Raw genomic sequence first — 21,897 nt, forward strand, 5'->3', positions numbered from 1 at the left:
CCAGTTGGTGGTGGCTTATTAATTCCATATTCCTTATCAGGAGCTCCTGTCATAAAACAACTCATGCAAATGGTTACTATGGTGCCTGGTCAGGGTGGGAGGTTTCAATCAGTGTGCTTCCCCTAACAACATTTAGAATTCACTTTTCAAGCTTTCAATTGTTTTTCCTTCACATATGCATTCCTCCTATATACGTAGATCTCTCTTACCTCCAGAAATTGTTTACTTGAATTGCTCCCAGGATAGCATTCCATTTCTTTATTTTCTTATTCTAAGAAAATACTGAAAAAGTACTCAGCTTATGCCTCTACATAACTAGCCACCATTCCATCCCAAATCTATAATATTTAGAATTCACTTCTCAAGTTTTCAATTGTTTTTCTTTTACTTATGCATTCCTCCTATATATGTAGATCTTTCTTACCTCCAGAAATTATTTACTTGAATCTCTCCCAGGATAGCATTCCATTTATTTATTTTCTTATTCTAACAAAATACTGAAAAAGTACTAATCTTATGCTTCTACATAGCCAGCCACCATTCCATAGCTCAGTTAGTTCAGTTCATTCATTCAGTCGTGTCTGACTCTTTGCGACCCCAAGAATTGCAGCACATCAGGCCTCCGGGTCCATCACCAATTCCCATAGCTCACATCCATCTAATTCTTGCCCCTAAAACTACTCAATAAATGCCTATATCTTTTATTCACACAAATATTTTGGTTTCTTGTTAGATCTCATGATACTTAATGTCCCAAATATTGAAGCTATTATTACTCTTCTTGAAAGTTTTTTTTTCTTTATATCTCTGACTTCGAGTTTTTATTTACCTCCTGACATTTTCTTCTCCCACCACCTGCCTTCTTCCTCTTCTCTACATAAAGATCTTCACCTATGACATTGTCATTTTCCAATTTTTAACTTGCAGAACCCAAGTTGATGTGCCCAACACATAGTGACTCCAAACAAATTGATGTGTTGGAGTTTGGAGCAGATTCAGTGTCTAGACCAGGGAAAGATTATTTGCAAGGACCAAGTAAGGAGAATGGGTGGCTCATGCGCAAAAGACCCAGACTCTCCAATGGTTTTGGGGGAAGAGATTTATAGGCAAAAATTGGGGAACTATCTGCAAGGTGTGTGACCTCCCTCTGTTTGGTTGGTGGTGAGGAAATAGGGTGGCCCAGGAATCAAACTTCTAGTTCCAATTGGTCTGGTGTCCTCAGGTTTATGCTCAGTCCAAAGTTACCATCCTCCACCTGGGTAGGGGCCTTAGTCCTTATAGAAAAACTCAGAGCTCTGCATCAGATTGTTATGTATATTCTTTGAGGAAGTACCAAGAGGAACTAGGACCCTACTCCATAGCTGCACTACTGATTATTTCTGCATTCCCTCACATCTACCTCTCCCAAGGAGTAACTGTTTGAATCTGCCCTTTGGAACTCAGGGAGTGTCTAGGAAGTTGAAGCCTTTTTCCTACAAAGAAGAAACAGGGACATAGAAAGGCTTTTGTACTCAGAAGGATCCCATCCTGCTTGGTTTCACAAATTGTTCTCCATCTTTAACTTATAGATATTTCTAAATCACCATAAATTATTCTCTCCATAATATCAAGAAGAAATATTTAACATGTACTTGGATAAAGGTGGAGGGAAAGAAATCACAATAAAATCTGCCTGGAAGAGTAAAAGGAATAATACAGTAGTATTCACTGTATCCATGTAAGGCTTCAAAACCATCAGCATTCCTTTTCTCTCTCCTCAAACTCAGTCATAATTCTGATGAACCTGGTTTACTTAGCTCCCATCTTCTTACTAACATTTTGTCCTCCTCTTCCCAGAGTCACCAATTAGTTCTGGATCTCTGTGTTATTGCAACTTAGCACCTAAATGATATCTTCTTATTTCCAATATATTCTGTACATTATCAACAGAATTATCTCCATAAAACATAAAACACTCTTTTCTTTTTTTTCCCTCATTCAAAATCCTTCAGTTGGCCTAGTGATTCTTTTAATATTCATAGCACAGAACAGCCTCCACAACAGGTAATGGTCTCATGCAACGTCACAGATGTTAAGGTTAAGAAACCTTGCTTTAATCTAATATATATGCCCTCTGAATTTGGTTTGATAATACCTATGCAACTGCACGATCCATTATTCTCTAATATTAGTACTATACTCTATCTGTCTATCATCCTTAAACATGCTAAAAACATTTTGGTCCCTCTGCTAGACAGGCAGTTCACCTTTTCTGCCTTTGGCCATTAAAAAAAAGAAAGAAAGAAAAAGTCTTTTTAATCTTCTTCTTCATGAAACTTTAATATGGCCACCACATTAAGCAATAATCCCCATTTCTCCTATATTGTCAAGAATGTAAGCCCTTTTTGGAGGACCTGATCCTCTGGGGGTAATTCATCAGTCTTAGAAGCCTTGTCATGCCTCCAGAATGTAGCCTATGTATCTCATCAGAAAATATCCAGAACATTTAAAAATATTAGACAGATTTAACTAGGTGATGTGCAAATCAAATCAGAGTAGGGTGAGTTGAATTCTTAGGAGGACTTATAAATCTGAGCCTTTCTTTTAAACTCTGAAAAGCACTGGTTATAAAGCCTAAAGGCCCATTCCCAGTGTCTTTGTTTTTCTAATGAGTCTTAAGCTGTTGTGCCAACCTGTGACAGGGAGAGGTGTCCTATGTTCATTTTAGTGCTCAGCTGTGATACACAGACTTTAGTGATCAGGGCACAGGGAAGAATCTCAGTTGCTCCTATCTAACATTTATGGTTTCTATCGTTTTGTACTTTGGATGCAAGAAACTGGAATATAGCATCTGATGGAAAATTCAGACTGAATGACTAGCAATCATGAACCTGAATCATGACCCTGAATGAACTGAGTATTTTATAATCAGAGCTTATATTCTGTTTTCCTGTATTTTTTTTTAACAGAAATTCCCAAAGGGTAAAAAGAGAGAGAAAAAAAAAAAAAGTAGGGAAAAAATGGTACATTGACAGAATTTCACATACCAATTACTTTTACAAATGCTAAGTACTGTATATTCCATTGGATAATTCATATTGTCCACTATGACAATTGACTTCTCTAGTGGCTCAGATGGTAAAGAATCCTCCTGAAATGGAGGGGACTTGGGTTCGACTCCTGGGTAGGGAAGATCTTTTGAAGAAGGGAATGGCTACTCACTGCATTACTGTTGCTTGGAGAATTCCATGGACAGAGGAGCCTGGTGAGCTCTGTCTGTGGAGTCCCAAAGAGTTAATACGATTGAGTGACTAACATTAACATACTAGACGTTGTGATAGCCTGAATTAAATAACAAAACAAGACAAAACAAATACAACAAAGTTTAGATTATTTGGGAGTTTCCCTGCTCTAGATCGTAGACAGGCTACAGCCTGGTCTAGAAGGAAGGATGTTTTTCTGAGTCTTGAGAATCAGAGACTAGAAGGAAAGGAAAATGGAAAAGCCCATGGTTAAGAGGTGGAATCGAAATTTAGAAGAGTTGAAATGCAGAAGTGAGGGCCCGATTATGGTTAAGAGCTTTGTGGCCCAAAGAGAAGGAGAATTAAGAGTATTGACAAAGGATGAAGTCATGATTCCACATCAAACTGAATACAGTTGACCTTTGTCAATACAGGTTTGAACTGCAGGAGTCCACTTATATACATATTTTTTCCCCAGTAAATACATACAGTACTGCAAGTTTCATGATAGGTTGAACTGTAGATGAGTAACAGCAGATACACATGGCCACCTCTGGGACTTGAATATCCATGGATTTTGGTATCTGGGGTAGGTCCTAGAGCCAATCTCTGGTGGATACTTACAGATGACTGTACTTCTAATAAAGTAAGAAAGAAACTATTAATAATTGAGGGAATGTGCATATTAGAAACATAGGGAGAAAGTTTTAAAACATATGGATTTTCAGAATGCTTATCAAATCAGTTGAATCAGAATTCCTACAGGTGGAGACTAGGCAAATGCATTAAAAAAAATTACTAATAACTATGATAAGAGCCAGGATGGAGAATCATTGCCATGTAAATTCCATGAAAACAGACTGGAACTAATGAAGTACTTAGAATGATAGGAAATCATAGGAGAAAGTGAAATAATTTAATTTGATACTTAGTTTGTAAAGCTGTTTAAGGTCACTGAAATTGAAAATCTAAGTAAATGAGCAATTGGTATGTTGGATGGTAAACATATCACTTCTATGGCAAGAAGAAGGTCTTTCAAAATATTCAGAGATACATGGCCATAACCTGTAGAATGAAATGGATATTTAAAATTGCAGTATTTTCAAAGGAACTTAGATATAGGAAAACAACTTCTAATTATTTTACTATGGTTTTCAATAAAGTGTTATTAAGTCTGGAGTGACAGAAGATTATTTAAGCAGAAGGAAAAAGTTTTCTTTACCAGATAATTAAGTTTTGGAGGGTACAGTAGAAAGGGCTTATGACAACACATCTTGTACTTATTTGGTATGGATTGCTTAAATTTAGAAGCATCATTCACACAAGGACCCAAATAAGGATGCTTGGGACACTATAAATCATCACTTAAAATTCTTTAGGTAAATCACTTAACTTCCCTATGCTTCAGTGATCTAATTTGCAAGATGGAGACAATTTTATTGATATACAACTCACAAGTTTTGTTAGAATTAATGTTTTGAAATTTTGAAATAATCTCTGCAATATAGAAAGCAATACATATGTATTAGTATTGGCTACATAATTATATAATGGTATCAGATACCATATTTTGAGCTTCAACTATAAAGCTTTGTGTTAAGAATGTTTATATACTACTTAAATCATTCACAACACTGCTATGAAGTAAATTTAAAAAAAAGGATGCTAGGATCACATATCCAGTAAATAACCATGATGGAGGAGAATCTTGAGACTATCTGATGCTAATCCCATAATTAATACTCCAGATTGCTTCTACAACCAATTCCCTAAGAGGTAAGGGGAGTTAAGGGTGTGTGTGTGTGTATGTGTGTGTATATGTGTGTGTGTGTAGTAAACAGAGACAATATGTATCTGCAAATGTTATAAAATTGATGCCCAGTGTTTTATATCCAAAGAATAATTTTCAAGCTCAGTGAGACTTCTGCCAAACAGTTCATATGTTAAAATTATAATGAGCAAGTGTACTCATCATTTCAAAATTGACTGTAAAATGATAGCAGAAATACCTGTTAAACAAAATTTAATTAAGCTGAACTAATATAACCAAAGTTTTTTAAATAAATAATTACTGAAAAGTAGAATTCAGTCAACTGTGGATACTGTTCCCATGAAAGGAAATCTGAAGGGCCTCGGTGTTAATATTTCAAGCACTCTATTACAATTTAAACAAAAAGAGCAATTATAATAAGCTTTGAACAGGGCATGCTGCTTTAGAAATATAAGAATATTTTGAGCTTTTAATCACCCAAGGGGAATTACTTATGTCCTCATACATACTTTGTAAATGGGCATGAAAAGGGCAAATGTTTCATAGATCAATCTCTCTTTTTTTTCTCGATCTCTCTCTCTTACACACAGGCACATACACATACACAGAGTATTTTAGGCTTAAAATTTCTCTTTACATCTTTATATCTACATGCTTGTCATGTTATTTTATTCGTTGAGTTATGCACATATATTCTTAAACCTTACGCTTCTGCAAATATAATTTCTGCAGCAAGGTGAGGTGACAAACTATGATCTGTGAATTGGTTGTAGATGCCATGGTATCGTTCTCCTCAGCTTGGAAGCACCCAGATAGGAATGAAGCATCAGGAATTCCTTCCCATTTAACCCAGTGTATCATCAAATAGTCATGTATGGATGTGAGCATTGGACTATTAAAAAAGCTGAGCGCCAAAGAATTGATGCTTTTGAACTGTGGTGCTGGAGAAGACTCTTGAGAGTCCCTTGGACTGTAAGGAGATCAAACCAGTCAATCCTAAAGGAAATCAACCCTGAATATTCATTGGAAGGACTGATGCTGAAGCTGAAGCTCCAATACTTTGACCACCAGATGCGAAGAGCTGAATGATTAGAAAAGACTCTGATGCTGGGAAAGATTGAAGGCAGGAGGAGAAGGGGATGAAAGAGGATAAGATGATTGGATGTCATCACTGACTCAATGGACATGAGTTTGAGCAAGGTCTGGGAGATGGTGAAGGACAGGGAAGTCTGGCATGCTGCAGTCCATGGGATCACAAACAGCGTGACTGAGCGACTGAATAACAATCATACAAATATTATAGTGGAAAGATGCTATAAGGGATGGGAACCTCAGCTCAGTGCTCTGTGATGACCTAAATGGGTGGGATGAGGGTGGGTGGGAGAGGAGGGGAAGGGGATATATGTATATATATAATTGATTTGCTTCATTGTACAGCAGAAAGCAACACAACATTGTAAAGCATTATACTACAATTTAAAAACATTTTAAGGACAAGGCTTAATGTAAAAAATTTGGTGAAGTGCTGATATGTAACACACTGACCATCAAAAGTTGTTCTCCTCCCTACCATGTGACACAGTCTTACAATGCCAACTGAAATCATTTCATAATTTGGCCATTAGATATCAAGAGTTTGTGTGATTTTGACCACAGTGTGACAGCTCCATGAAATTAGAACTAGGTAAGCAAGGACAGAAATGGTATGGACCTAAAACAAGCAGAAGATATTAAGAAGAGATGGCAAGAATACACAGAAGAACTGTACAAAGAAGATCTTCACGACCCAGATAATCACGATGGTGTGATCACTGACCTAGAGCCAGACATCCTGGAGTGTGAAGTCAAGTGGGCCTTAGAAAGCATCTCTATGAACAAAGCTAGTGGAGGTGATGGAATTCCAGTTGAGCTATTCCAAATCCTGAAAGATGATACTGTGAAAGTGTTGCACTCAATATGCCAGCAAATTTGGAAAACTCAGCAGTAGCCACAGGACTGGAAAAGGTCAGTTTTCATTCCAATCCCAAAGAAAGGCAATGCCAAAGAATTCGCAAACTACCACACAATTGCACTCATCTCGCACGCTAGTAAAGTAATGCTCAAAATTCTCCAAGCCAGGCTTCAACAATATGTGAACCGTGAACTTCCTGATGTTCAAGTTGGTTTTAGAAAAGGCAGAGAAACCATAGATCAAATTGCCAACATCCTCTGGATCATGGAGAAAGCAAGAGAGTTCCAGAAAAACGACTACTTCTGCTTTATTGACTAGGCCAAAGCCTTTGACTGTGTGGATCACAATAAACTGTGGAAAATTCTGAAAGAGATGGGAATACCAGACCATCTGATCTGCCTCTTGAGAAATCTGTATGCAGATCAGGAAGCAACAGTTAGAACTGGAAGTGGAACAATAGACTGGTTCCAAATAGGAAAAGGAGTACGTCAAGGCTGTATATTGTCACCCTGCTTATTTAACTTATATGCAGAGTACATCATGAGAAACACTGGACTGGAAGAAGCACAAGCTGGAATCCAGATTGCCGGGAGAAATATCAATAATCTCAGATATGCAGATGACACCACCCTTATGGCAGAAAGTGAAGAGGAACTAAAAAGCCTCTTGATGAAAGTGAAAATGGAGAGTGGAAAAGTTGGCTTAAAGCTCAACATTCAGAAAATGAAGATCATGGCATCTGGTCCCATCACTTCATGGCAAATAGATGGGGAAACAGTGGAAACAGTGGCAGACTTTATTTTTGGAGGCTCCAAAATCACTGCAGATGGTGACTGCAGTCATGAAATTAAAAGACGCTTACTCCTTGGAAAGAAAGTTATGACCAACCTAGATAGCATATTCAAAAGCAGAGACATTACTTTGTCAACAACAGTTCATCTAGTCAAGGCGATGGTTTTTCCTGTGGTCATGTATGGATGTGAGAGTTGGACTGTGAAGAAGACTGAGCACCAAAGAATTGATGCTTTTGAACTGTGGTGTTGGAGAAGACTCTTGAGAGTCCCTTGGACTGCAAGGAGAGCCAACCAGTCCATTCTGAAGGAGATCAGCTCTGGGATTTCTTTGGAAGGAATGATGCTAAAGCTGAAACTCCAGTACTTTGGCCACCTCATGCGAAGAGTTGACTCATTGGAAAAGACTCTGATGCTGGGAGGGATTGGGGGCAGAAGGAGAAGGGGATGACAGAGGATGAGATGGCTGGATGGCATCACTGACTCAATGGACGTGAGTCTGGGTGAACTCCGGGAGTTGGTAGTGGACAGGGAGGCCTGGCGTGCTGCGATTCATGGGGTTGCACAGAGTCGGACACGACTGAGCGACTGAACTGAACTGAAGCTTAGGATCATAGCAGCAACCAGCAAATTATACCCACTAAAATTTCCTAGATCACCATTCATGCCCTTCCTTTTTCCTATAATGAACCCCACCTTCAACTCCCATTCACAGAATTCTCAAAGTTATTATTCCCACTGTTGTTTTGTTTCTTTGTTTTCAACAAATATACTTATGTTTTTAATTGGTCTAAATTTGTTTGAAAAAAATGAGCAATCTATGTTGATTAAAAATCACATACATTTTTTTTTTTAACAAATGTTTTCTATATTATTGATGTGTTCATAATCAAACTTCATATTATAGATTTTTAAAAAATGTCTACATTCATTTTTATCAATTTACAGTTTTTTTCATTTTTTGGATAGAGAAAATATTTGCATATGTATAGCAATATACACAGTTGCTATATAGTCATGATTCATTAAATAATTTATACATGAAAAATAATTTCTTGGGTCCTATTAATGTACTCACTTAAATTTTATTTTTCCTGATATTAATATTGACAAGTTTCATTTTTGTTTTTGATATTATAGCTATTTCAGGTTCTTCTCACATATGCAGTTTTTATTTTATTATGTTGAATTTTTCAGTTATATTTTTAGAAAAGATGTGATTGTGATAATTATTTTTTATTTTTTGTATGTGTAAATTTTAAAATATATTTATTATTTTAATGCTATTAATAGTATTTCCAGGTATGAAATTCTAATTCACACTGCAATCTTCATATGAACTTTGACATTATTTCTCAATTATGTTTTTGTAGTAAATAATAGGTCTATTTTTTTCTTTTAGAAGCTTCCATATTTTTTGTTCGTCCTCAGTTTTCAAAAATTCACCAAAATATATTAATCTTTGTTATTAACGCTTTTCTGTACTCTCAAGGAACAAATTTTATAATCTGATGACTTAAATATGTTTGCAAATTTAAATACATTTTTAAGTTAGTATTTCTGATTCTATCCTTATCTCTTGAATTTTCTTTCCCACACTAAATCTTTGCCCTTTTCTGCCATGCTCTAGAGAATCACTTTTCATCAGTTCTTTTCATTCCTCTTGGTGTGTGTGTGTGTGTGTGTGTGTGTGTGTGTAGTTGTTCAGTTATTCAGTAGTATCCAACTTTTTGAGACCCCATGAACTGCAGCACCAGGTTTCTCTGTTCACCATCTCCCAGATATGTGTGTGTGTCTGTGTGTAATTAAATTTCAAATGCCAAAATGTCTGTTTTATTCTTTTGTATAGATGTCAATGTATGAAACAATATTCTATTCACTCTCTGACAATAGGAATTATCTTTATTTTTAAATGTATTTATTGGTCTACTGATACATTTTTCTAATATACTAGTCCTTCCACTAACTTTCCTTCTGTCCTGATTTTAATTCCTTCAAATTGAGAAAGTAACGCAGGAAGGCTCAGTTCAGTTCAGTCGCTCAGTCGTGTCTGACTCTTTGTGACCCCATGAATCGCAGCACGCCAGGCCTCCCTGTCCATCACCAACTCCTGGAGTTCACTCAAACTCATGTCCATTGAGTCGGTGATGCCATCCAGCCATCTCATCCTCTGTTGTCCCCTTTTCCTCCTGCCCCTAGTCCCTCCCAGCATCAGAGTCTTTTCCAATGAGTCAACTCTTCGCATGAGGTGGCCAGAGTACTGGAGTTTCAGCTTTAGCATCATTCCCTCCAAAGAACACCCAGGGCTTATCTCCTTCAGAATGGACTGTTTGGATCTCCTTGCAGTCCAAGAGACTCTCAAGAGTCTTCTCCAACACCACAGTTCAAAAGCATCAATTCTTCGGCACTCAGCCTTCTTCGAAGTCCAACTCTAACATCCATACATGACCACAGGAAAAACCATAACCTTGACTAGACAGACCTTTGTTGGCAAAGTAATGTCTCTGCTTTTCAATATGCTATCTAGGTTGGTCATAACTTTCCTTCCAAGGAGTAAGCGTCTTTCAATTTCATGGCTGCAGTCACCATCTGCAGTGATTTTAGAGCCCAAAAAATAAAGTCTGACACTGTTTCCACTGTTTCCCCATCTATTTGCCATGAAGCGATGGGACCAGATGCCATGATCTTCGTTTTCTGAATGTTGAGCTTTAAGCCAACTTTTTCACTCTCCTGTTTCACTTTCATCAAGAGGCTTTTTTGTTCTTCTTCACTTTCTGCCATAAGGGTGGTGTCATCTGCATATCTGAGGTTATTGATATTTCTCCTGGCAATTTGATTCCAGCTTGTGCTTCTTCCAGCCTGGCTAGGGTCTCCAAATGGAGGAAATAAACTACAAGTGTCAGATTTTTTCCTTCTCTATACAAAATTAAAAGGAGGTTTCTTTTAAAATTCTGTTGCCATGATGACACCTGGTTCCACCTGAACTTAACTTTTCTCAAACCTTCAGCTAACCAATGAGTTTTTCTTATGGAAATGTTTTTCCTAAGCTACATTAATGAACTATGTATTTAACCTAGACTCTGTCTTTCTTCAAGTTTGTTCTGCTTAAGACTCAGAACTGATAAGGGTTCAACAAACCAGTATGTTTGACTCATACATTGTTCGCCTAATCTATGTTAATGAAACTATATATTTACTTGGAAACCTGCCTTTCTTCAAGATTCATGTCAATCATTTTATGGCCTGGAATGACTCAACTGGTACCAATGTTATTTCAAAATGCATGTTGTGGGTGACGGACCTGGTGACACTCTGAGTTTTGAGACATCTGTTTTCTCTAATTAACAGCTTGCTATTAGGTATATAACATACCGCTAAAGGCTAGTGAGGGGCACTCTTTCTGTCCCCTTCTGATGTCTACCTCAGAAGCTTTGTCTATCTCTTTTATACTGTAATAAAAATTTATCACACAAAATTCTGAATGATCAAGCCTCATCATTGGCCCCAGATTGAATTCGTCTTCCTTGGAGGTGAAGAATCCTGGCATCTTTCATGGCTCAGCAACAACCTTTCAAAATGTTGGCTGTTTTGGCTGTGTCTCCTGTCTTTTGTACTCTGTGTGTTTAGTCACTCAGTCATGTCTGACTCTTTGTGACTCTTTGGACTGTAGACCACAGGCTCCTCTGTCCATGGGATTTTTCAAGAAAGAATGCTGGAGTGGGTTGCCATTTCCTTCTCCAGTGGATCTTCCCTACCCAGGGATCAAACCCCCATCTCCTATGTTTCCTGCACTGCAGGCATATCCTTTAACCCCTGAGTCATCAGAGAATCCCTTTCTTACTCTTCATTCCTATTTTATCATCATTGAAGGCACTAGTTACCATGATGCTTGACTGACCCTGGTGGTGGTAAGGAGTAGGTGGTAAGGAGTAGGTATACTAAAAGTAGGGCAGGACTTGCCATCTTGGTGTGTGGTCTCTACATCCCTAGTTAATTATGGTCTAGATGGAGATATGTCTCTTACCTTGTGCAAGATAAGTGCATCCTCTGCCTCCTGCATATCATCATTCTGACCATTGCTCTGGAGTTCTTTTCTGCTCTCAAATCCACTGACGATGAACTTGACCATAATAGGAACAATGACAACTGTACTAGAAGGTTTATTTTTCTGGTCCACTTTCAAAATGATTTATGAACCAGAAATAATTCAAAATTTTGTGTTGCTAATGACATCCTTCATTGTTTTCCAGAATATCATGTTTCATATTTTCAAGTGTTCAAGAATTTATTTTTTACAGGAAAAATTATAGACTTAGGCATTCAATCTATATCCTTGATTCATTATAGCATTTTCTTTAAGTCTTTCATGTGCTTATGAGAGGCTTTCATTATTTTTTACCTAGGAGTGACTTTAAATATCAGCTTTTTTACAGTTCATGCTAATTCTAGAAGTTACTTAATTTTTGAAGCATCCACTTCCATTTATAAAAAGGAGATAAAACCACAAACTTCAGAGAGTTGGGAGGAAATTCATGTAAGTGCCATGTGAAAATAGCTAGTCATCCTGGCCTAATTTCAGCTCTCAATAAATGTTAGTTTCCTGCCCTTACTTTTCCTTACTTTATATGTGTGTAATTCTTTAAGAGGCAAGGGTCATTGCTGTATTTTGTAAGCACTGTAGCACCTATTGTAGAACAAATACTGAAAAAGGGCTAGCTGAATAAGCACATTGTGTAGAAACATAATATTCTGGAAATTGGCTGTCAGTACCGTGAACTTCCAGATGTTCAAGTTGGTTTTAGAAAAGGCAGAGGAACCAGAGATCAAAGTGCCAACATCCACTGGATCATCAAAAAAGCAAGAGAGTTCCAGAAAACATCTATTTCTACTTTATTGACTATACCAAAGCCTTTGACTGTGTGGACCAAAATAAACTGAGGAAAATTCTGAAATAAATGGGAATACCAAACCACCTGACCTGCCTCTTGAGAAACCTACATGCAGGGCAGGAAGCAACAGTTAGAACTGGACATGGAACAACAGACTGGTTCCAAATAGGCAAAGGAGTATGTCAAGGCTGTATATTGTCACCCTGCTTATTTAACTTATATGCAGATTACATCATGAGAAATGCTGGGCGGGAAGAAGCACAAGCTGGAATCAAGATTGCCAGGAGAAATATCATTAAACTTAGATATGCAGATGACACCACCCTTATGGCAGAAAGTGAAGAGGAACTAAAAAGCCTCTTGATGAAAGAGGGGAGTGGAAAAGTTGGCTTAAAGCTCAGAAAACGAAGACCATGGCATCTGGCCCCATCACTTCATGGGAATTAGATGGGGAAACAGTGGAAACAGTGTCAGACTTTATTTTTGGGAGCTCCAAAATCACTGCAAATTGCAGTCACAAATTTAAAAGACGCTTGCTCCTTGGAAGGAGTAAAGCAGAGACATTACTTTTCCAACAAAGGTCCGTCTAGTCAAGGCTATGGTTTTTCTAGCAGTCAGGTATGTATGTGAGAGTTGGACTCTAAAGAAAGCTGAGTGCCGAAGAATTGATGCTTTTGAACTGTGGTGTTGGCGAAGACTCTTGAGAGTCCCTTGGACTGCAAGGAGATCCAACCAGTCCATCGTAAAGGAGATCAGTCTGGGAATGATGTTGAAGCTGAAACAAGAACCCATGTGAAAATGGTAAGATTATTTTTACCCTTTTCCCTTATGAAAAGCTGCATTCATAGAAAGTTTTCAAGTTGGATGTCAGAAAATATTTTTGTTTTCAATAGTGGCTTATTCTAGAAGTCTCTGCAGTAACTAAAGTATTCTCCTTCAAAACCAAACAATCTTTTCCAAACTGTTTTATACAATTATGAATCCAGTAGTGCACTTAATAGGAAACCTAATGTAAATACAGGCTTTTTGAGTCTCTAAAAACTCTAGATTTTCCCACCCTTCTGTTCTGCAATCAACATAATTCCCTGTATTATAAAGCATGCTATTGTATTGTTCATAAAACATATTAATAATGCTGCACATTTCTTTTTGACATCCTGATGGAACATGTTCTTTTAACTTGCTTTAGTGCATGAAAACTGTGTTTCCCAAATCTTGCTGCAACCTTGCCTTGTATTTCATCTGCCAGTCACATGTTCATTCCTGGACCAGTTGCTATCCATAGGATGGACTCCTGACTAATCAGGCTCCCTTCTGGGTTATTCCCCAGGTGGCATTTCTTCTACTTCATGTGTATTAACCACAATGGTCATCTCACACTCATAATAATGTCTCATTATTATCTCTTTAAGTAATTTCCTTACCTGTAATTTTTTTCTTCTTTTTTTTCTTGTATGTGCAGGCTCCCTTCTGGGTTATTCCCCAGGTGGCATTTCTTCTACTTCATGTGTATTAACCACAATGGTCATCTCACACTCATAATAATGTCTCATTATTATCTCTTTAAGTAATTTCCTTACCTGTAATTTTTTTCTTCTTTTTCTTCTTGTATGTGCAGCATACATTTAAAATAGCAGTTAATCATATTTCAGAATGTTGGGGCAGTTTTTGTACACTTTTTAATTCTGAAAATCCTAAAAAATCAGAAGTTCACAAGTATTAAAATATTTTGATTAAAAATATAAATGTTGTGTAATTGCAAAGAACTCTTTATATTATGTTCTACCATTTCCAATGCTAAATGTGTATTGACTCTCTTACACGGAAAAAAATAGTATAGTTTTAGGCAATAAATTCATAATAAATAGTCAAACTTTTCTCTCTTATGGAGTGTAAAACTGAAATATCATCAATACCATATGGTCATTCAAAAAGACTATATAGTCATATAGTATTTTTGAGAGTAAACTTGAATTTCATTGTATTTATATAAGCACTGAAGTGTATTGAGGGTTATCTGAGGTGGAGAAATGTTAAGATTTTGGGGATTTGGTGCTTACATAAAGCATAAATCCAACATAGTGCTTAATCTCTTGTGATTCTCAAAATAGAGTGATGTACACAATACAGCAAGAGATTCTTGGATGCTATAATCCTCAGACTTTCTTAATCTTTTCTTGCTTGTCTCCAGAAGTAAAACTTCTTGATATTTTACATGCTAGTTGTTAATAAGAAAGTTTTTCTGATTTATTTTTTAATTATGCAACTCTCTACCCCTTACAACTGGCCAGGGAAGGAAATGGTGAAAATAATTAAAGGAAGCTTTCCAAAAGAATAGATACAACTGAACATATATTCTCTTTGCTATGTCACTTCTTTTTCAATTTTTGAGTACATTGCAATACAAACATATTGAGTTCCTACTTTGTGTGCAGTACGTTGTGGGCACTGAAAAAAAGTAAATAAAGATAATTTTGTGTATACACAAAATGATGCAAATGATGTAGTGAAAAATTTATTAATGGATTCATGTATGATAAAAATGGAAATAACATCTTAGTCCTGCAACCAGAAGTGGGGATCCAGCAGCAAACTGATTAAAGCTAATAAAGAGTCAAGGCTGATGGAAAGAGAAAACGTTGCTTTATTTTGGATGCCAGCAACTAAGGAGGGCACAATAAAGGACAAATGGGCAATATAAAGGACAGAAATGCTATGGACCTAACAGAAGCAGAGGATATTAAGAAGAGGTGGCAAGAATACATAGAAGAACTATACAGAAAAAATCTTCATGACCCAGAAAATGACGATGGTGTGATCATTCATCTAGAACCAGACATCCTGGAATGTGAAGTCAAGTGGGCCTTAGGAAGCATCACTACAAACAAAGCTAGTGTAGGTGATGGAATTCCAGTTGAGCTATTTCAAATCCTAAAAGATGATGCTGTGAAAGTCCTACACTCATATGCCAGCAAATTTGGAAAATTCAGCAGTGGTCACAGGACTGGAGAAAGTCAGTTTTTATTCCAATCCCAAAGAAAGGCAATGCTAAAGAATGCTCAAACTACCACACAATTGCACTCATCTCACATGCTAGCAAAGTGTTGCTCAAAATTCTCTAATCAGGCTCCAACAGTATGTGTACTGTGAACTTCCAGATGTTCAAGCTGGATTTAGAAAAGGCAGAGGAGCCAGAGATCAAATTGTCAACATCCGTTGGATCATTGAAAAAGCAAGAGAGTTCCAGAAAAATCTCTATTTCTGCTTTATTGAGTATGCTAAAACCTTTGATTTTGTGGACCACAACCAACTGCAGAAAATTCTTCAAGAGATGTGAACACCATAACACCTGACCTGCCTCCTGAGAAATCTGTATGCAGATCAAGAAGCAACACTTAGAACTGGACGTGAAACAACTGGTTCCATGTCCAGATTTGGAACAGACTGGTTCCAAATTAAAAAAGGAGTATGTCAAGACTGTATACTGTCTCCCTGCTTATTTAACTTGTATGCAGAGTATATCATGAGAAATGCTGGACTGGATGAAGCACAAGCTGGAGTCAAGATTGCTGTGAGAAATATCAATAATCTCAGATGTGCAGATGACCCCACACTTACAGCAGAAAGAGAAGAAGAACTAAAGAGCATCTTGATAAAAGTGAAAGAGGAGAGTGAAAAATTGACTTAAAACTCAACATTTTGAAAACTAAGATCAAGGCATCTGCTCCCATCACTTCATGGCAAATAGATGGGGAAACAGTGGAAACAGTGACAGACTTTATTTTGGGGGCTCCAAAATCACTGCAGATGGTGACTGAAGCCATGAAATTAAAAAACACTTGCTCCTTGGAAGGAAAATTATGACCAAGTAGACAGCATATTCGGAGAAGGCAATGGCACCCCATTCCAGTACTCTTGCCTGGAAAATCCCATGGATGGAGGAGCCTGGTAGGCTGTAGTCCAGGGGTAGCTAAGAGTCGGACACAACTGAATGACTTCCCTTTCATTTTTCACTTTCATGCACTGGAGAAGGCAATGGCAACCCACTCCAGTGTTCTTGCCTGGAGAATCCCAGGGACGGCAAAGCCTGGTGGGCTTCCATCTATAGGGTCGCACAGAGTCAGACACGACTGAAGTGACTTAGCAGCAACAGCAGCAGACAGCATATTAAAAAGCAGAGATATTACTTTGCCAACTAAGGTCCGTCTAGTCAAAGGTATGGTTTTTCCAGTAGTAAAAATGTATGCATGTGAGAGTTGGACTATAAAGAAAGCTAAGAGCTGCAAAATTGATGCTTTTGAACTGTGGTGTTGGAGAAGACTCTTGAGAGTCCCTTGGACTGAAAGGAGATCCAACTAGTCCATCCTAAAGGAGATCAGTCTGGGTGTTCATTGGAAGGACTGATGCTAAAGCTTAAACTCCAATACTTTGGCCACCTGATGTGAAGAACTGACTCATCTGAAAAGACCCTGATGCTGGGACAGGTTGAAGTGGGGAGAAGGGGACAACAGAGGATCAGATGCTTGGATGGCATCATCCAGCTTGATGGACATGAGTTTGGGTAAACTCTGGGAGTTGGTGATGGACAGGGAGGCCTGGCATGCTGCAGTCCATGGGGTCTCAAAGAGTCAGAAATGACTGAGTGACTGAACTGGACTGAACTGAGGAGGGGGCAGACTGCAGTTTGAAGGACAACACCACGCACTAATTACCAGTGGTCCAGAGATTTTATAGGTGAAGGGAGGGGCTGCATGCAGAAACAGCACAGTCAGCTCTGACAGTCTTCTGGAGATTGATCATTTCTCTGATCAAACTTATTCTTTGGTGAAAAATTTTCTACAGTCAGAAGTTATGTGGAAGACATGGGCAGGGAGGGAGGGAGAATGACCACAGAGTCCACTCCATCTCAGTATAAGATTAAGAGGGTTGACTCTAGGAGTAGAATTGTTTGATCATTAGATGTACATACCTTCAACTTCAAAGTTTTCAGCAATCTTTGTAACAGTTTACATCTTAAAAGCAAAAGAATAAAATCAGTAATAAATGTTTTAACATATCTATCAATTGTAGAAAATAGATTTCAAATAAGTTTCTAAATCAAGAAGTTAAAAAATACTAATTATGAAAACCTCACCATAAATACAATTATGCAGAAAAGAAAACAATAGAAAATAGTATTTAGAAAAGCAAATAATGCAATCAAAGCCTGATCTAATTATACTCAGCTGCTAGTTATCCTGGGCTTATTTCTATTCTCAAAGCACTTCAAACTCATCCCTGCCTCTGTGTCTAAATGGATCATGACCTCTAGAACCAACCTGCTCTGGTTGATTAATAACAGTGATTGCCTAGAACATTGCTTAGGATTCATTTAAACACTCAACAAATGTTGGCTGAATCAGAGCCTGAAGTGTGGTCATAAGGTTAAGAGTATATGTTATGGGTTCAGATGACATGAGCTCAACTCCTACCTTGTGGCAAGTAAATGTCTCTGAACCTCATTATTTTTTTTTTTAACCAGTAGAGCTGGGATACATAATAATACCTATTGCACAGGGTTGTTAGAATCAAATCAGGTAGTACCCATAAAATATTAAGAATAATCTATGACATATAAGGGAAGCACTCAATATATTTAAAATTGTTACTTTTGTTGTTGTTGTATGTACTCATGTTGTATCGCTTCCCTGGTAGCTCAGCTGGTAAAGAATCTGCCTACAATTCAGGAGATCCTGATTCAATTTCTGGGTTAGGAAGATCTACTGGATAAGTGATAGGCTACCCACTCCAGTATTCTTGGGCTTCCCTGGTGGCTAAGCTAGCAAAGAATCCTTCTGCCATGTGGGAGACCTGGATTCAATTCCTGGGTTGGGAAGATTCCCTGGAGAAGAGAACGGCTACCCACTCCAGTATTCTGGCCTGGAGAATTTCATGGAGTCTATAGCGCATGGGATTGCAAAGAGTCGGACATGACTGAGCAACTTTCACTTTCACTGTAACCATTGTTATTGGGTTGGCTGAAATATTCCTTCAGTTTTTAAGTAAAAATAAAAGACACACTTCATTTTCACCAAGAACTTCATTAAACAATGTATTCACCATTTTGTTCTACTACCTCTTGCCTTTTTTAAAGCAACTTCATATTCCAAACTTTTTTTTATCTTTTTGAGCAAAGAACTGTCCCAAGTGCCTTTTATAGTCTTTTGGGGAATCAAAAATTTTTCCATTAAGATAATTTTGTATAGGCCAAAATAATTGAAATCCAAAGGACAATGTCTGGTGAACATAGTAGATGAAGCAGAACTTAGTCAAGCTGTAACTGCTTTTGTCTGGTCATCAAAGAAACATTCATTCTTTCATTATCCTGATGGAAGATTATATGTTTTCTGTTAACTAATTCCAGACACTTTTTGTTGAGTACTGCTTTTCAGGTGGCCTAATTGTGAGCAGCTTTTGGAATTAATTGTGTGGTTTTCTGGAAGGAACTCATAATAGAGAACTCCCTTCCAATCCCATCATACATACACATTATCTGTTGTGGATGAAGACTGGATTTTGGTGTGGTTGGTGGTGGTTTATTTCACTTGTCCCTTGATCTCATCTACTGAACATTATGGTACAGTATCTATGTTTCATCACCCATCATAATTTGTTTTAAAGACAGAACATTTTTGTTACATTTAAGTAGAAAATTGAATGCAGAAAAATGGTAAAGAAGGTTTTTTTTTTTTTTCTTTCTTTCTTGTTTGCTTAACTTATATAGAACCCAAACATCACAGTAATTAATGTAACCAAGCTGGTATAAATTATTTTCAAATCTTGGTTTGGATATTTTGAGTATATCAGCTATCTCCCATGTGGTATAACCTTGACGGTTCTCAGTTGATGTCTCGATTTGATTGCTATCAACTTTAACTGGTCTACCCAACTGTGGAGCATCATTCAGCAAGAAATCTCAAGCACAAAGCTTTGCAAACCACTTTTCACACATTTGATCTGTCACAGGACCTTCTCCATACACTACGTGAATCTCTTTTTGTGTTTTAGTTGCATTTTTACCTTCCTTGAAATAATAAAGCATATATGCCAAAATGGTACTTTTTCTTCCATCTTCAATATTAAAGTGGCTATCAAAATTTCACCAATTTTGTTTTTTTTTGAAATGTGTGCTGATATTATACCTATCACAATACAATCTTAAAAAATTGTTTTGAATGAAGTTAAAGACAACTAACCACTACAAGAGCTATCCTATAGGGAAAAAATAAAAACAAAAACAAAACAAAACAGGATTTTTGGCCCTTCCTTGCTTTTGAAGTCTCTGATTCTTACCTTCTAGATCTGAGCTGAGATATAGTTGCCTAAAGATCAAAATAAATGTATTTTTATTGCTGCAGCAAATATGGTTTATGGGTGAGTACTAATAAACACAATAATAACTTGTCAAAAGAAAATAATTTGAAAATATTTTACTTATTTTAAAATTGCTGTTTTATTTTGCATAATATGTGAGTGAATAGTCAGAGTCTGGGTGGTTTTTAACACTGTAACTTGCCTTGCTGATAATCTGGCTAAATATCAATACATATCAAACATCAACATCTGTTTTGTCTCACAAAGACACTTTATTTTAATATATGATTCATTCCCTTATCATTTTATGTTATGCAAAATTATCATTTTATTAGTTTACCCATTTTTGGTTTGTCTTTTTCCTAGTATATGAGATCAGAGGGGCAGAAATTTCATCTGGTTTTTCTCATCACTTGATCTGCTTTTCCTCTTAAGGGTCTGAACATAGGCACTTAGAGTCCCACATTTCAATTTATAGAATAATTACTTGGAGGGTTGTGAGAGTTCACAAATATCCCACACCTAGTTTCTCCTATTGATAATATTTTGCATGATTCATTTGTTAAAATGAATGAATTGATATTGATACACTATAATTATTCAAATTTCCTCAGTTTCGGTGCAATGTCCTTTTTCCGTTTCAGGATCTCATTTAAGACATCATATTGCATTTATTAGTTATACTTTAGAGTCCTGTGGCCTGTGAAAGTTTCTCAGACTTTCCTTGTTTCTCATGATATTGATGATTTTGAGGAGGTTTGGTCAAGTGTTTTGTAGAATAATGCTCAATTGGAATTTGTTTGATGTTTTTCTTTTTTAATTTGTCTTTTACTAAAGCATAGTTGATTTGCAGTGTTATGTTAGTTTATGGTATATAGCAAATTGATTCAGTTACATACATATATATATAATATATATATATACATTTTAATAAATCCTTTTCATTATGGTTTACTAAAAGATATTTCATATAGTTGTCTTTGCTAGACAGTAGAACCTTTTTGTTTATACAGTCTATATATAATAGTTTTCATCAGCTAATCCCAAACTCCCAATCCATACCTCCCCCATCTCTCTCCCATTGATAATCACAAGTCTGTTTCCTATGTCTGTTATTCTATTTTCATTTCATAATATGTTCATCTATATTGTATTTAATATTTCCTATATAAGTGATATAATATGGTATTTTTCTTTAACTTTCTGACTTCACTTAGTATGATACTCTATAGATCCATCCATGTTTGCTGCAAATGGCATTGTTTCATTCTCTTTTATGGCTGAGTAGTATTGCGTTGTGTGTATGTGTGGTATGTGTGTGTGTATGTGTGTGTGTGTGTAGCATCTTCTTTATCTGTTCATTTGTCGATGGGCCTTTAGGTTGCTTCCATATCTTGGCTACAGTATACAGTGCTGCTCTGAATATTGGAGTGCATGTATCTTCTTAAATTAGAGTTTTGTCTGGAGATATGCCTGGGAGTGGGGTCATTGCATCATTGTTTGATGTTTTTTCCATTATTAGACTGGACCTATACCGGCTTCCCTGATATCTCAGTTGGTAAAGAAACCACCTGCAATGCAGGAGACCCCAGTTCCATTCCTGGATCAGGAAGATCCAACTGAAGAACTCCATGGACTGTATAGTCCATGAGGTAGTAAAGAATTGGACACAACTGAGTGACTTTCACTTCATTTCATGAGTTTTGGGGTTTGAGCAAATTCTGGGAGGTGGTGAAGGACAGGGAGGCCTGGCATGCTGCAGTCCATGGGGGTCACAAAGAATCAGACACGACTGAATGACTGAACAACAACAACAAAATGGGTTTTAGGGAGGAAGACCACAAAGGTAAAGTGTCATTTTCTTATATCATATCATGTTAATATTAGCTATCAACATATTATTTTTCATGACATTGCTGAG

The sequence above is a fragment of the Bos indicus genome, chromosome 2, assembly GCF_029378745.1.
Source record: "Bos indicus isolate NIAB-ARS_2022 breed Sahiwal x Tharparkar chromosome 2, NIAB-ARS_B.indTharparkar_mat_pri_1.0, whole genome shotgun sequence".
In the NCBI taxonomy this organism is placed as follows: domain Eukaryota; kingdom Metazoa; phylum Chordata; class Mammalia; order Artiodactyla; family Bovidae; genus Bos; species Bos indicus.